At 40.7% G+C, this 14,554-nt stretch overlaps 1 protein-coding gene and 1 non-coding gene across 4 annotated transcripts in view; one reads left to right on the top strand and one right to left on the bottom strand.

Annotated features, from left to right (window-relative positions):
* Positions 1-14,554, top strand: part of CHN2 (chimerin 2) — a 324,197-nt gene that overhangs the window by 235,016 nt on the left and 74,627 nt on the right. The window lies entirely within an intron of this gene.
* On the bottom strand, positions 6,242-6,314 carry TRNAK-UUU. Its single transcript has one exon. It is a non-coding gene; the product is annotated as a tRNA-Lys (tRNA).

The following is a 14,554-nucleotide window of genomic DNA, read 5'->3' as shown; positions in this document are numbered from 1 at the left end:
GATCCAACTCAGGCCCCCTGAATTGGGACCTCGCAGTCTTAGCCACTGGATCTCCAGGGAAGTCCTGACAATCTGGTTTTCTTTCTTTTTTTTAAAAATCATACTTATGTATTTTTGTTTATTGATTAGAAGCATTTACTTGAATTTGTGTGTTAGTTAATCAAGTTTCTATTTTGAAATATCCCAATCAATTCATTTCAAGACCTTTTCTAATCCATTTGTTTAAGTCTCCAATCAGGTTTTAAGAATTAGAATTCCCAGTCTTGAATCATACTAGGAAGTCCAAGTGTCTCTCCCCCAGCCCTGGCTGACAGAGAGGATACCTGCTGCCTTGGAAGGACTGTGACCAGCTTGTTTCTTCCCCCACACTTGTTCCCCAGCTCACTGCCCATAGCATAGGATGCAGAGATGGGGGAGAGCTCTTACTTGACTGGTATTATCATAGGAAGGCTTCACAATCAATGGGCCTGGTAAGCACATTTGTGGGTTATGGAAGTTGCCCCACTAGACCCTTCTGAATGCAGTTCTTATGAGGTGGATATTACATAGGTGACCGTATAACTGATCTTCCAAACTAAACAGTGAAAGTGAGAGTGTAGGGGGTGAGGATGGAGGAGTATTCATTTAACCAGACCAGTTGTCAGGAACTGGGACCACTGACTGTCTGGAGCCATCAGGGAGAGTAGCCAAAGGTCCGCCTTGGCAACGCATCTGTGCCTTGCAGTGGCCTCCTGCCCCACAGCCCCTGCTTTCCCAGCTTCCCCTTTCAAGTTCCTTTAATGCTCCAGATTATCCTAATGGCCTGACTTGGAAAGATTCCCTTTCCACTGTGTGACCCACTTCTGGCCCGCAGGTAGCATTTACTTACAGTTGCTCTGAGTTGGATAGAAATGCCGTTTCTTCCCAGATGCAGCCCACCAGTCTCACCCTGCAGGCTCACAGCCCCTAGGATCCGTTCTGAGATTGTTCTGGTTGCCTCAGCATCAGTCAGATACACCTCCATTGCTGCAAGAGTCAGGGGTTTGGGACTTACAGCTGAGTCAGCCCAAAGAGTCTCCTCTTGAAACCTTTCCCAGTGTTGAAGAACCTCCCACTTTCTTATCCTGCTCTATGCTGGGAGGGAAGGGCGTCTTAGAGTTGTGAACTAGTTTTCACTGGTTCTTTTGACTCTCTGTCTTAATTCCATATTTACTCCTAAGGACAGACATTCAGCAATAACCTCTTGACCCAGAAGCATGAATGATGTGTTTTTCTGTAACATGTGATGTTCCTAAAGGCCCCTGGAGTTCTGTCGCACTGCAAACTCCCTCAGTGAATGGCCCCAAGCTAACTGGTATTCTAGTCAACTGCTGCTTGCTTCTCTTCCCCTTGACGGCTGTGAACTCTAACCACCACATTTCTCTCCCTGTAAATTCATTGCCTCTAGTTTGTTGGCCAAAGAAAACCAGAAAGAAATGAAGCTTTTCAAGGTTAGCCAATTGAAAAATCCCAACTCAGAAATCTACATGTTACTCACCCACTACACCAGAGATATAGATGATCTCACTGCTCAGAACTGCCACCTCCTGCTTTTCCTTTGTGCTCTGGGTACATGAAACTCTTGGAACTCTAGCCTCCAGTGAATTGAGGCATAGTTACAACTTGAGGCCTTACCCAAAGTGCAACTGGGCAGCAAGAATTTCCCTGAAGTCCCTGCATGCATTGATGAATTCGTCACATGCATTGATAAGTTCATTCTGCTCTTGTATTGGGGAGCCAACCAGAGGAAGAGAGAGGGCTATCTGTGTGACTGGGGTGTGGGAGTGTAGGCATGTGTCTGTACTGGAAGGAACCAACATTATTAGTAAATACATATGGAAATTGAATAGATTTAACTGTACCTGTCAATTAAACAGCCTGACATTTAACTAACATTTTTAAAGTGAAGATCAGAAGACCAAAAAATGTTAAATCACTTTATAATAGTCCCTGGAATATTTTGGATTTAGCTATGCATCATGGGTTGTTGTTGTTGTTGTTTAGTCACTAAGTTATATCTGACTCTTTTGCAACCCCATGAGCTATTGTCTGCCAGGCTCCTGTGTCCATGGGATTTCCTAGACAAGGATACTGGAGTCAGTTGTCCTTCCCTTCTCCAGGGGATCTTCCTGACCCAGGGATCAAACCCACATCTCCTGCATTGGCAGGCAGATTCTTTACCACTGACCCGCACGGAAAGCCTACATGCATCATGGGTAATCCTCATTTATTTCCTGTTATTGTTTTGTTCATAGAGTATTTTCAACAGCTATTTCTGGTCTTTTGGAATATAATTATGTTTTTTTCTTGAGCTATAATTTGGCTGCTTCAACCAGAAGGAAAAAAGGTTTGTGTGGAATCAGAGCTGACAGTGGAGAGTCTGCAGCTCTGACATGCCTCTGTTGACTCACAGCTCTGTGACTCCTGGTGCAGAAAAAGTCATTCCAAAACACAGTGACCAAAGAGAAGTGCAGTTCTTGCACAAAACTTTTCCATCAGAGGAACCAGCTCTTACTGGCAGAAGTGGGTTTTTTTAGTGGTATTTCTTCTATTCAGGGTTAATGCCAGAAAATATTTGTTCTGCACCTTGAGTGCTGAATGCATGCGCTGTAACACTGTGGGCATAGATTTCTTTTTTCAGGTACATTTTGAGTGGCAAAAAGTGATGTGCACACAAAAAAAGTAAAATCCAGGGTATGGTTGACTTATGCTCTGTGTGATTATCATGTTTAGAAGCCCAAGAGGAACCTTTGGGGTATCAAGGAAAGACCTCCAGGGGGAATGAGATTGAAAGATATGTGGAACTGGGATAATGAGACTGAAGGGAATTGGCAGGAATCAAAGTCATGGAGGTAGGAAGTTCCAGGTTATCTTCCTCAGTTGACTATATAAATGATCATCTGCACTCGGGTGAATCATCTGTACTAGGATGTGCACCTAGACTTTTTAAAGTTAAATGAGACATACTGAGTAAACCCAGCTGTAAGGTCACCTGATTAAGGAGTCTTACAGTCCTCTTCTAATCTCAACAACAAAGAGATAAACTGGGTAACATGTCCTCCTGTGCAGTGAGCATTGATTTATCACTGAGAATCTTCCTTCTTCTCTGCTTTTTTTCTTGTTTCAAACCTGGCATTTGTTTTCTTGATAAAAAGTGTATTAAGATAAATTAAGTGGTTAAGAGTGCTATACCTGACCAGAAAAGTCTGTGCAGTTTCACCTTCCTTTTTAAACATCTTCATCCTTGGTCCTGCGTCATCACACCAGTCAGCTGTGTGTCACTCATGTGTTTCTGGTCATCTTGGTGACTTTACATCCCAGTGGGTTACTGACTGAAACCCACATTTTCTGCCCTGGGAAATGAAAAAGCCTGTATTGGTTTCCCAGGATGACCATAACAAAACACTTGGTTGGTTTCAAAAAATAGAGATTTATTTTCTCAGTTCTGGAGGCTAGAAGTCCAAAGTCAAAGTGTGTGTGAGGCTGTGCTCCCTCTGAAGGCTATGGGGAAGGTTCTTTGCTTGCTTTTTCCTAGCTTCCGCTGGTTGCCAGCAACTCTTAGTGGGATGTTAAGGCATATAAGACATATCACTCCAATCTGTGCCACCATCTTCACACACAACTCTCTCCCAATTTATCTCTTTGTTCAAATTTCTCTCTTCTTCTGCTAAGGACACCAGTCATTGGGTTAAGGGCCCACCCTAATCCGATGTGACTTTCTCTTAACTTGATGACATTTGCAAAGACCCTATTTCCAAAAAAGGTCACTAACACAGGTTAAAGGGGTGAATGTATCTTTTTTTGGTGGGGGACACAGTTCAATCCACAATAGGCCTAAAGACACAATACTTGCCCTCGGGAAACTTGCCATTTACGGTATTCAGAAAAGATACAAACAGACCATCCACAATGAGAGAAAAACAAGAGTAATCGGTAAGTATATCCTATGCAGTCAATTTTTTTAAAGGGCCAAATGAGGGAAAGCAAAAATCAGTGCTCGAGGAAAGGAGAGTGACATCCAGTGTGTGGTCCAGGGACCAGCAGCATCCACATTGCGTGGAAACCTGTTAGAAATGCAGATGATCTGGTTCCAGCCCAGACCTATGGAATTAGGTACTCTTTGGTTAGGCCCAGCAGTTGGTATCTGAAGCCAGCTGACTGTCCTGCAGGCAGAAGTTAAGAACCACTCATCCAGAAATTCAGAAATGTCACCTTCCTTAAAGCTGGAATGGATAAGACTGTGCAGAATCTCAAGGCTATGGTTTTTCCAGTAGTCATGTATGGATGTGAGAGTTGGACTATAAAGAAAGCTGAGCACCCAAGAATTGATGCTTTTGAACTGTGGTGTTGGAGAAGACTCTTGAGAGTTCCTTGGACTGCAAGGAGATCCAACCAGTCCATCCTAAAGGAGATCAGTCCTGGGTGTTCATTGGAAGGACTGATGCTGAAGCTGAAACTCCAATACTTTGGCCACCTGATGAGAAGAGCTGACTATTTGAAAAGACCCTGATGCTGGGAAAGATTGAGGGTAGGAGGAGAAGGGGACGACAGAGGATGAGACGGTTGGATGACATCACCGACTCATTGGACATGAGTTCGGGTGAACTCTGGGAGTTGGTGATGGACAGAGAGGCCTGGTGTGCTGCAGTTCATGGGGTCACAAAGAGTCGGACACGACTGAGCGACTGAACTGAACTGAAGGAAATCTTTAAGCTGAGGCAGAATGCATGCACACTTCTCCATATCCTAACCTACTGGGAAAGCCTGCCACACATTTTTTTTTTCATGCTTTGGATCATAGCGAGGGTGAAAACTAGATTGGTTAATTCTACAATAGAGTTAATCAGTGCAGCCTATTCACTAAGGTGCAGGATGAAGTGGTCCTCTCACTAGGTTCTGCTCACCCTAAGGTTGTGACATCTGTATTGCAAGGTCAAAGGCAGTGTGTGTGCCACGCCTTGGGCTGAAGAACGCTGAATACTGGAGCCATGACCCTCTTGCCTTCATATTCCTATCAGTTCTGGGAATTTCCTGAAGGGGAAGATTTGGATTCAGTGGGCCTGTGCTGAGGTCCAAGATTCTACATCTCTAACCAGCAACCAGAGATGCTAAAACTACCAGGTCCCAGGATGCCCCTTCCCTGACTCTGTCTTTAAACAGTAGGACTAAACAGCATGTTAAGGACCTCACTATTTATCCACACTTTTAAAATGGGTAAATTAGCTTTTATACCACTGTACTTATATTTGAATACTCTGTTTGAAAACTAAATATTTGTTTAACATTGAACATGTTTAAACACTGATGAAAAAAAGCAATCATTTTTTAAACCATCCATGAGCATTTGTGAAGGTAGAGTTTTACCTTAGACTTTCATTGTAGCTATATGCCAAATGAGAGAGGCCCCAGTGTCCCCGACTTGGCTCTCTGAAGAGCAGCCTGATGCTGGGGTGAATTAAGTGACATTTCTGAATTAAGTGACTTCTGACATTTAGTGGTATTTGGTCTCATGCACGCAGAAGTGTTGTGCCTGCTGACTCACCATGGGAGACAACAGGAGGAAGTATCCAAATTCTCCATAAATTATGAAGAACAACATTTGTCCCCAGAGTTGTTAGTCAACTATATCTGTACAATCCAAGTTCCTAAGACTTCTGATTCTTTCTTTAATGCACAGAGAGAAAGTATTTGAGTAAAAAACTTTATTTCAAGTGGATATGCAATGAAATTGGTTCCTATGTATGTGTGTTAGTCACTTAGTCATGTCCAACTCTTTGTGACCCCATGGACTGTAGCCCACCAGGCTCCTCTGTCCATGGGATTCTCCAGGCAAGAATACTGGAGTGGATTGCCATTTCCTTCTCCAGGGGATCTTCCTGACCCAGGGATTGAAACTGGGTCTACTGCATTACAGGCAGATTCTTTACCATCTGAGCTAGTTCCTATGTATGGGGCTCTCAATACGTTTAAAGTGAATTCCCAGGGTTTCAAACACATTTTAAAGTATAGTTGCTATATGATATTATAGTTAACAGGCGTACAGCATAGTGATTCACAATCTTTAAAGGTTATACTCCATTTATAGTTATCATAAAATATTGGCTATATTTCCCATGTTGTAGGGTTTCAAATTTTTATATCCCAATTGCAGCTTTTTTAAAGTAGAAAGTTCTTTACCGTCTGAGCCACAAGGGAAACCCTAAAGATAAAAAGGAGGATAGCACGCCTGAACAGGGACTTGAACCCTAGACCTGCAGTTTAAAAGTCTGATGCTCTACCAACTGAACTATCCAGGCCCCTGCTCTATTTCATCCTAACATTTGCATATAAAGAAATATATACTTGTCCTGTTTTTTTAATTAATTTAAATTTTAAAATAATTTTTGTTTTTTATTTTCTTACCATATAGTTTAAACATTATGTTTTCATTGTATAAAATTAGAAAATATACATTTAAAAATCATTTGTTGTATATCCCTAAACTGGCCTTGCAGAGACATGTATTGTTTTTATCTACCCAACACTTAAGCCATTTAAAACCATAATAGACCCCAGTGGCTTCTTCCTGCTAAGGAGTTTAGCATGATTTCTCTGAGGAGAATCTTGAGAATATCTTGACAGGTCATTTATGAAATGGAAAGCTCTCAGGAAAGGGCTGGAAAAGAAAAATGGAAAGCTACCTTTTTCTTTAAATGTTTCAAATTTATATGTATATAAAATTTATAGTAATAGTATACATAAAATTGTTTTGGATCATTATATATATATAGAGAGAGAGAGAGCACAAGCTCCTGGACTGCTGAGCAGGTGAGGTCAGAGCAAGAAGCTAGAGCTTTGTCAGGAACTGCAAAGAACACAGACTTTGATGAACAGTTTTGGGTGGTTTGCTAGGTGTTCCTTTAAAAACACTGTTCTTCCCCCATCCCTTACCCTGTATCTTTAGTAAACTCTGCTTCACACATAGTTTCAGAGTGGAACATGGGGGAATAAAGGAAATGTGGTGATGGATAATATAGGACAACAGTGGGCAGAAAAGGGATAATCAGTGCAGATATAAAACAAATTGTAATTTTAGCAAAAACAGAGAATCAGATCCTGAGCGATAGAGAAACACATCCCACAACACCCCCTCTTCCCTGCTGCCCAGAAATATTCGAAGGGCCACTGAGTCTCCTGCTGATTGCAATAAATACCATTCAGATTCAAGAGATTCCCTCCGCTTTACTTCAGTGCTAACAGCCAAGTAGCCCTAACACTCATTACCTGACAACTCACATCTGCTTTTTCTCTCATAACTATTTATTATGAACATTTTTCTAGATTACCAAGTAATCCTTAATAAAATCATTTCTAACAAATGCATAGCAATCCATTGAATGGATGCACTGTAATTAATTTAACCACCCACTATAGTTAGATGTTTCAGTTCTTTTTGTCTTCCATTTTAGAAACAACTCTGCAACGAAAATTCTTATAGCTAAATCTGGGCAAATGGGGTTTAACTATTTCTTGAAGTTAAATTTCAGGTACCTACTTTACATTTTTGCACACAGATTAAAATGTATAGCCTATATAAGTTTACTTTCTTTGCACTGTGTTTTTGTTTTCAATGACATTTATTTTTGACTGTTTTGGGTCTTCACTGCTGCTTGAGCTTTCCTCTAGTTGCAGAAAGTGGGGGCTCCTGTCCAGCAGCAGCGCTTGGGCGTCTCACTGTGGTGGCTTCTCTTGTTGCCAAGCACAGGCTTCACAGGGCTTGGTCTTCAGTAGTTGTGGCACGCGGACTCAGCAGCTGCGGCTCCCAGGCTCCAGAGCACACGCTCAATAGCTGTGGCGCACAAGCCCTGGTGCTCTGTATCATGTGGAATCCTCCCTCATCAGGGATTGAACCCGTGTCTCCTGCATTGGCAGGCAGATTCTCTACCACGGAGCCACGAGGAAAGCCTCTGAACAGTGTTTTGTAAACCTCTTTCCTCAACTATTATCCCATCAAGATCATGTTTTTGTTTTGTTTTGCTTTGAGGAAATATCTTTACACTTTGCATCTCACTTTGGGACTTTCTGTTTTAGATGACCATTACTGGTTGATTGAACAACCTTTATGGGGAGTAATAATAGAAACTGGCATTGTAGAAACAATTGTGCACAGCTATTCAAAATGTCCATTGAGGGACTTACAGTCCAATGGTTAAAACTCCCTGAATCTAATGCACAGGGTGTGGGTTCTATCCCTGGTTGAGGAACTAAGAGCCCACATGCCACATGGCATGGCCAAAAAAGAAAAATCTATTGATTTGTTGCCCTCACCTCTTGGAAAGGAACAGATAGAGTTTTACTATAATTGCACTTCTGTTAATCCACTGACTGGCCTTGTTACCAGAGACACCTATTTTCCTGAAAGCAGAGAACTAATGAACGTGGTGTTTGCCTCATTCATCTATTATTGGGCATGAAAAGAACTAATATTTCTGAAGAACGTGTTACTAAGCATATCTGGGGGTTTGCCTGTATTGGATTTCAGTGTATGAAGAAAGAGACTTTCTCGGTTGTGCAGAAACTGAATAACAAGGAAGTCTTGTATAGTGAGATTGTCACCATGAATACCCAGGGATCAAACCCTTCATTACAGGCAGATTCTTTACTGTCTGAGCACCAGGGAATTCCATGAATCTCTACACACGTGTAATGGCCATTGGAATAGCACACTGGACATCAGACAACAAAGGACAGTGTCTGGAAACAAATGAGGGGAGCACTGTGACCGCCCCAGCTTACTACCTTTAGCAAGTCCCCAGGCAGTGGTGTCAGGAGAGAAGTTCAGGCAGAACCCAGAGGGCTGTGAGATGCAGAGATGGAGCTGAGAGTCCAGGGACCAAAGCAGCTGGAGTTCACAGGACCGAGTGAGGAGGTGGGAGACCTGCACAAAAAGAGGCACCCGGAGATCTGGGTTCCTGATGGGGGTCTCCTGACATAGTCCGCAGATCTCAGTGCAGCCGAGTCGGCAGTAGCAGGGCATGGGTGTAAGGAGACTAGCCAAAGCCAGGGAGGAGCCATGCAAAGGGTTAAAGGAAACATTGCAGACGCCCATACCGGGCCAAGAACAGTGGCTCTTTCCACCAGCCAGGCTTGAAGAACATTTATAGGAATACTAAAAGACCCAGCACCCAGTAAGGCAAAAATCGGAATATCTTTCATCCAATGAAAAATCACAGATACGGGAAAAGACAGAAAAATACGACCTATAATGAGGAGACATATCAATTCAGAACTAAGAGAGATGTTAAATGAGCAGACAGTGTCATCGAAATGGGCACTATAACTGTATTCAGACTGTATTCCATATATTCAAAGGGTTCGTGATATGTATATAGAAGATCCAAATCAAACTTTTAGACATGAATACTACCATGTTTGAAATGAAAAATACACTAGATGGTATTATCAGCAGACTAGAAGTGACAGAAGGAAAAACAGAGAAATTGAAGACAGAAATATAAGATATCCAAAGAAGAATTTTTTTAATGAAAAAAGTTTCAGTGAGCCATGGGACAATTTCAGCTGGTCTGATATAGTTTGAGTTCCCAAAGAGCTGAAAAAGAAAGAATGGACAGAAAAAAATCTTTGAAGAAATAATGGCCAGAAATTTTCCAAATTTGATGAAAACTGTAAACTCAGGGATCCAAGAATCTCAACAAATACCAAGCAAGCACCAAAATCTACACCAAGATATAGCATAATCAAATGGCTCAAAATCAGTGACAAGAGTGAGGGTCTATCAAGCAACATGAAGAAACTTTCTGGGATGATGGATACAAATACATTCATTTTCTTAAATGTGGTGGTAGTTCTCCAGCTGTGCAATTATGTTTGATATGTGATGTCAGTGATAAGTGAAAATATTTCAAGTTGTATGCTTTAAATTTGTGCGATCTGTTATATGTCAGTTATATTACAAAAAAAAAAGCTGATCAATTTTAAAAAGCAAACAAATAATAATTCAACTATGGCTTCAAGTGAGAATGATGGGGAACTTTGTGAAAATACAAAGTAGTGTCCTTAGAGGTTCTGGTTCACTTAGCCTGGGATGGGACCCAAGATCCATATTTTTTAAAACCTGGCAGACAGTTCTTATTGGCAAGCTTTTTTGAGAATCATTGCCAGCAGGAAATTTCAGAAACTTCCCCCATTAACCTGATCTAGAGGCTAATGACCTTTATTCTGAATAAGTAGCTTTATATTTCAGGGATGTGGCCACTTGACACACAGTGTTAACATCTGAGTTCTGGGTTTCCTGTGTCCAGTCTTTTTCCTTGTAGGCATACAATAAGGAAAACTGTTTTATAAAAGGATGGATTTTTGACACCTTTTTCCTTATTTTTTAAACTTTCTGGATTCCACCCCCCCCCCCGCCCCCCGCTTAGAACATTAACCACTTCTAATATTCCCAGGACTCTGATAATCATGCTCAAATTGGGTCCTTTGGTTTTTAGCTCCAAGAAGTGACTTCTTAGAAGTACATTGTTGGTGTTGCAGGTCAAAGATGGTTTAGAGAGTTTAGAGAACTTCTAAAATCTCCTTAAAGAGGCACATGGCAGCTTTATCCTCATTCTTTTATTAGTTTATACCTTAGCATTTATGTGTCCTACTATGTCACTTCCCAGTCTACCCCAGGCTTTTAGATACAGTCCAGTCTCCCTAATATATGCTGTAAAATTCTACATGAGCTAAGCCTGCCTGTCTCACTTCCTTACCTTCTTATTTCTAGCCACACTTCTGTGATGGATCACCCTCTAACTCACTTTCAACTCCTTGAAAATTCCATTCCCTTTGCCTGGAGTACTGTCCTGGATTCATTCTCACTACATGGCTATCTCTGTCTCATCCTTCAGAGAAGGCTCTGTGCTCCTAGAGCACATTACCTACCCATCTAAAATTAATTATAAGATTATATATAATACATATTAATTATAACTATGCAGCATACAGTTATATTTTATTATATAATTAACATATAATTTATAATATATTTATATAGTATAGCATATAAATATATTATGTGAATATAGAATTATATACATAATTATATTAAAATTGCTTGTTAACTTGAATTATCACTAACTTGACTGTAAACTCCTTGAGGACAGGAACCAGTCCTAGCTTCCATCACAGGGCCTAGACTGGTGAGCTGTAAATCAGAAATGTGAGGATTGATAACGGGCAGGGTGGCACCATTTACTTACAGTACATTTGTCATTTGCGAATCACCAGTTTAGGTCTAGGAAGTTACCATTGAAACTCAGCCATAGGAGCTGCATACTATAAGAGGGACTTGATAACTTTGCAAAGTTAAGTTTTTTCTCTCCACTCAAGCTGAGCAGAATACACCCAGAGGGGATAAATGAAATGATTTCCTATTTTTTCACACACAGAGAGAAGCAGACAACTGGAGAATTCCAAGAAAAATGGAAGTCTCTAAAAAAATTAAGTTTTATTAGGATTATATAAACCCAATGAGTGTCAGAAAAATAGTCTATGTGTCAGGAAGCTCAATTTGAAGAGGAGATAACAGAAAGTAAATTTGAAGTTGTACTTAAATCATCAGAAATAGTTAAACTTCTTATGGTGGGGAATAACTTAGAATCTTTCCTTTGTCCCTGGAACAGGAATAAATAAATTGTATTTTGTAAATAAAACTTTATAGGAACACAGCCATTCCCATTTGTTGAGGAATAGACTTTTATTTCAGTGTTGACTAAAGTGATTGTCCTCCAATGGCAGAGTTGAGTAGTCCCACAGGACAGAAACATTTGGCTTGCAGATCCTAAAGTATTTACTCTTGACACCTAGCAGTGGCTGGCCCTCTGCCTGGGAATGAGTGATGCTGCTTACATTCATTCCAAGTCATTGATGGAGCTCTGCTTTTGCATTGAGCGCATGCCTGGCACATAGTTAACGCAAAAAAACGTTGGCTGTGATTGGTAGTATGGTGGCTGGGCACTGAGGAGCAAACACTGGTCTATAGGCAAAGCTCTGGACCCTCTGCACAAGGCAGGAACACAGGTGTTCATGGCCTGTGGCACAGTTTGGGCAACAGCAAGCAAAGGAGAAAAGACTACAGGTGGGTGGTAACCCAGTGTTTACACTGTGCTAAAGAAAACCACTCTTGGGGAATATTTGTATCACTTCCTTTTCTCTACCTCCAGAAAAAAAGGATGGAGGGCCAAACTCAGTTTGTGGTTAGTCAGTATTTCACTGAGTTTCATGAAGTGGCTTCCAGGATCTTCCCCAATGGACGTGGTAGAGGTTTCAGAAGTCCAGGGTGTGTATTTTACTTTCACCTGATGGATATCTTTCAGGCAGTTAGGCAGGTTCATTTCATCTATTTGCAGGGCACACACATCATCATTCTCCTCATGAAGCTCCAAGTAACCCAAGAGGGAACACTGCAGGAGGTGGGGAGTGAGTGGGTCCTTAGAATGTTGTGGTAGGTGGAATAATGACACCAAAGATAGCAGGTCCTAATCCCTGGAGACTGTAAACTTTATTTGAGAAAGGATCTTTGAAGGTGTGCCTAGATTAAGGCTTTTCAATGGAGAGATTATCCTGGATTATTCAATCTTCTTATAAAGCCACAAATGTCTTTATAAGAAAGAGGAAGAAGGAGACTTCACAGACAGGCACAGAGGAAAACTCAATGTCAAGATGGAGCACCAAGAGAGTTTGAAGATGATGAAGTGATGTAGCCAGAAACCAAAGAACATCAGCAGACGCCAGAAACTGGGAAAGGCAAGGAAGAGATTCTCTCCTGGAGCCTCCAGAAGGAGCGTAGTCCTTGATTTTGGCTCAGAGAAACTGATTCCTGACTTCTGGCCTCAGAACTATGAGAGAATAAATGTGCATTGTTTTAAGCCACCAAGTTTACAGTCATTTGTTACAGAGCCATAGAAAACTGATTTGATGAATAGTGTGTGCATTGCTTTATTACTTTGTGTACAATGATAAACTAGAAAGAGACAGAGAAGCAAAAGGCCACTCCACTTTTTCTCTATCCTTACAAGAAGGGACAGATATTATATAGTACTCATTACTGAACTGGGGACCATGGAGGTTGAAAGGAGAATTAGGAGACTTGGAAAGGAAAACTCACTGAAGCTTTAGATAACTGGGAAAAGACACATGGCTCAGCCATATCCCCTGTCTGCTTTATTTTTCTCCATAGCACATACCATCTATTAAATATATTTGCTTATTTGTTTACTGTCAGTCTCTTCTTACATGAGGACATCATCTCTGACATTAAGTCAGAGACTGTTATATATTATGTTCATTGTGTCTCTGGTGCTGAGAGCAGAAACTGAAACAAAATAGATCCTCAGTAAATAGTTACTCAACACGTGAATGAAATCAAGGCAGGTAAGATTCAGGATTAACTGTAAGATCGAAATTGTACTGGGACCCTAATTAATGCCCTGATTAAAGTGTGATATGTAGACAGATGTCTTTTTGAGGATCATTTGTTATCAGTCCAAGGTGATATAAATAAAGTAATACGGAAGCCTCCAGAAGTACTTCTTAGTGCTTTTTAGAAATATCACTCATGGAGAAAATAATATAGATGATAAAAAACTCCTGTAAATTTGATGATTTTTTTCAATGAATTTGTATTTTTGTTAATCACAACATATTTACTTACTTTTATTTTTCTAAGCATAGTTGATTTACATTATTGTGTTAGTTTTAGAACGTATATATATATTTTAATTCTTCATTATAGTTTATTAATATACAAGATATTGAATATAGTTCCCTGTTGTTTTTGTTGTTGTTGTTTAGTCACTAAATTGTGTCTGACTCTTTGTAACCCTGTGAACTGTAGCCCTCTAGACGCCTCTGTCCATGGGATTTCCCAAACAAGAATCCTGGAGAGGGTTGCCATTTTCTTCTCCAGGGGATCTTCCAGAACCAGGGGTCAAACCCACGTTTCCTGCTTGGCAGGCAGATTCTTTACCACTGAGCCACCAGGGAAGCCCAGGCTGTACAGGAAATCCTTGTTGTTTATCTATTTTATATATGGTAGTATACATCTGTTAATCCCATACTCCCAATTGATCCTTCCCCCCTCCCCCTTTGGTAACTATAAGTTTGAGTTTTCTATGTCTGTGAGTCTGTTTCTGTATTGTAAATAAGTTCCTTTGTAATATATTTTAAGCTTCCACATATAAGTGATATCACATGATATTTATCGTTCTCTGTCTGACTTACTTCACTTAGTTTGATAATCTGTAGTTCCGTCCATGTTGATGCAGATGGCATTATTTCATTCTTTTTCATGGTTCATCATATTCCATTGTATATACATAACACAACTGCTTTATCCATTCATCTGTGGATGGGCACTTAGGTTGCGTCCACGTCTTGTCTGTTGTAAATAGTGCTACTATGAACATTGAGGTTCATGTATCTTTTAGAATTAGAGTTTTCAGGTTTTCTGGATATAGGTCCAAGAGTGGAATTGCTGGATCATATGGTAACTCTG

This window comes from Cervus elaphus, chromosome 18 (genome assembly GCF_910594005.1).
Source record: "Cervus elaphus chromosome 18, mCerEla1.1, whole genome shotgun sequence".
In the NCBI taxonomy this organism is placed as follows: Eukaryota; Metazoa; Chordata; class Mammalia; order Artiodactyla; family Cervidae; genus Cervus; species Cervus elaphus.
Note: the sequence above shows the minus strand (reverse complement) of the source record. Positions and strands in the feature narration are given on the sequence as shown.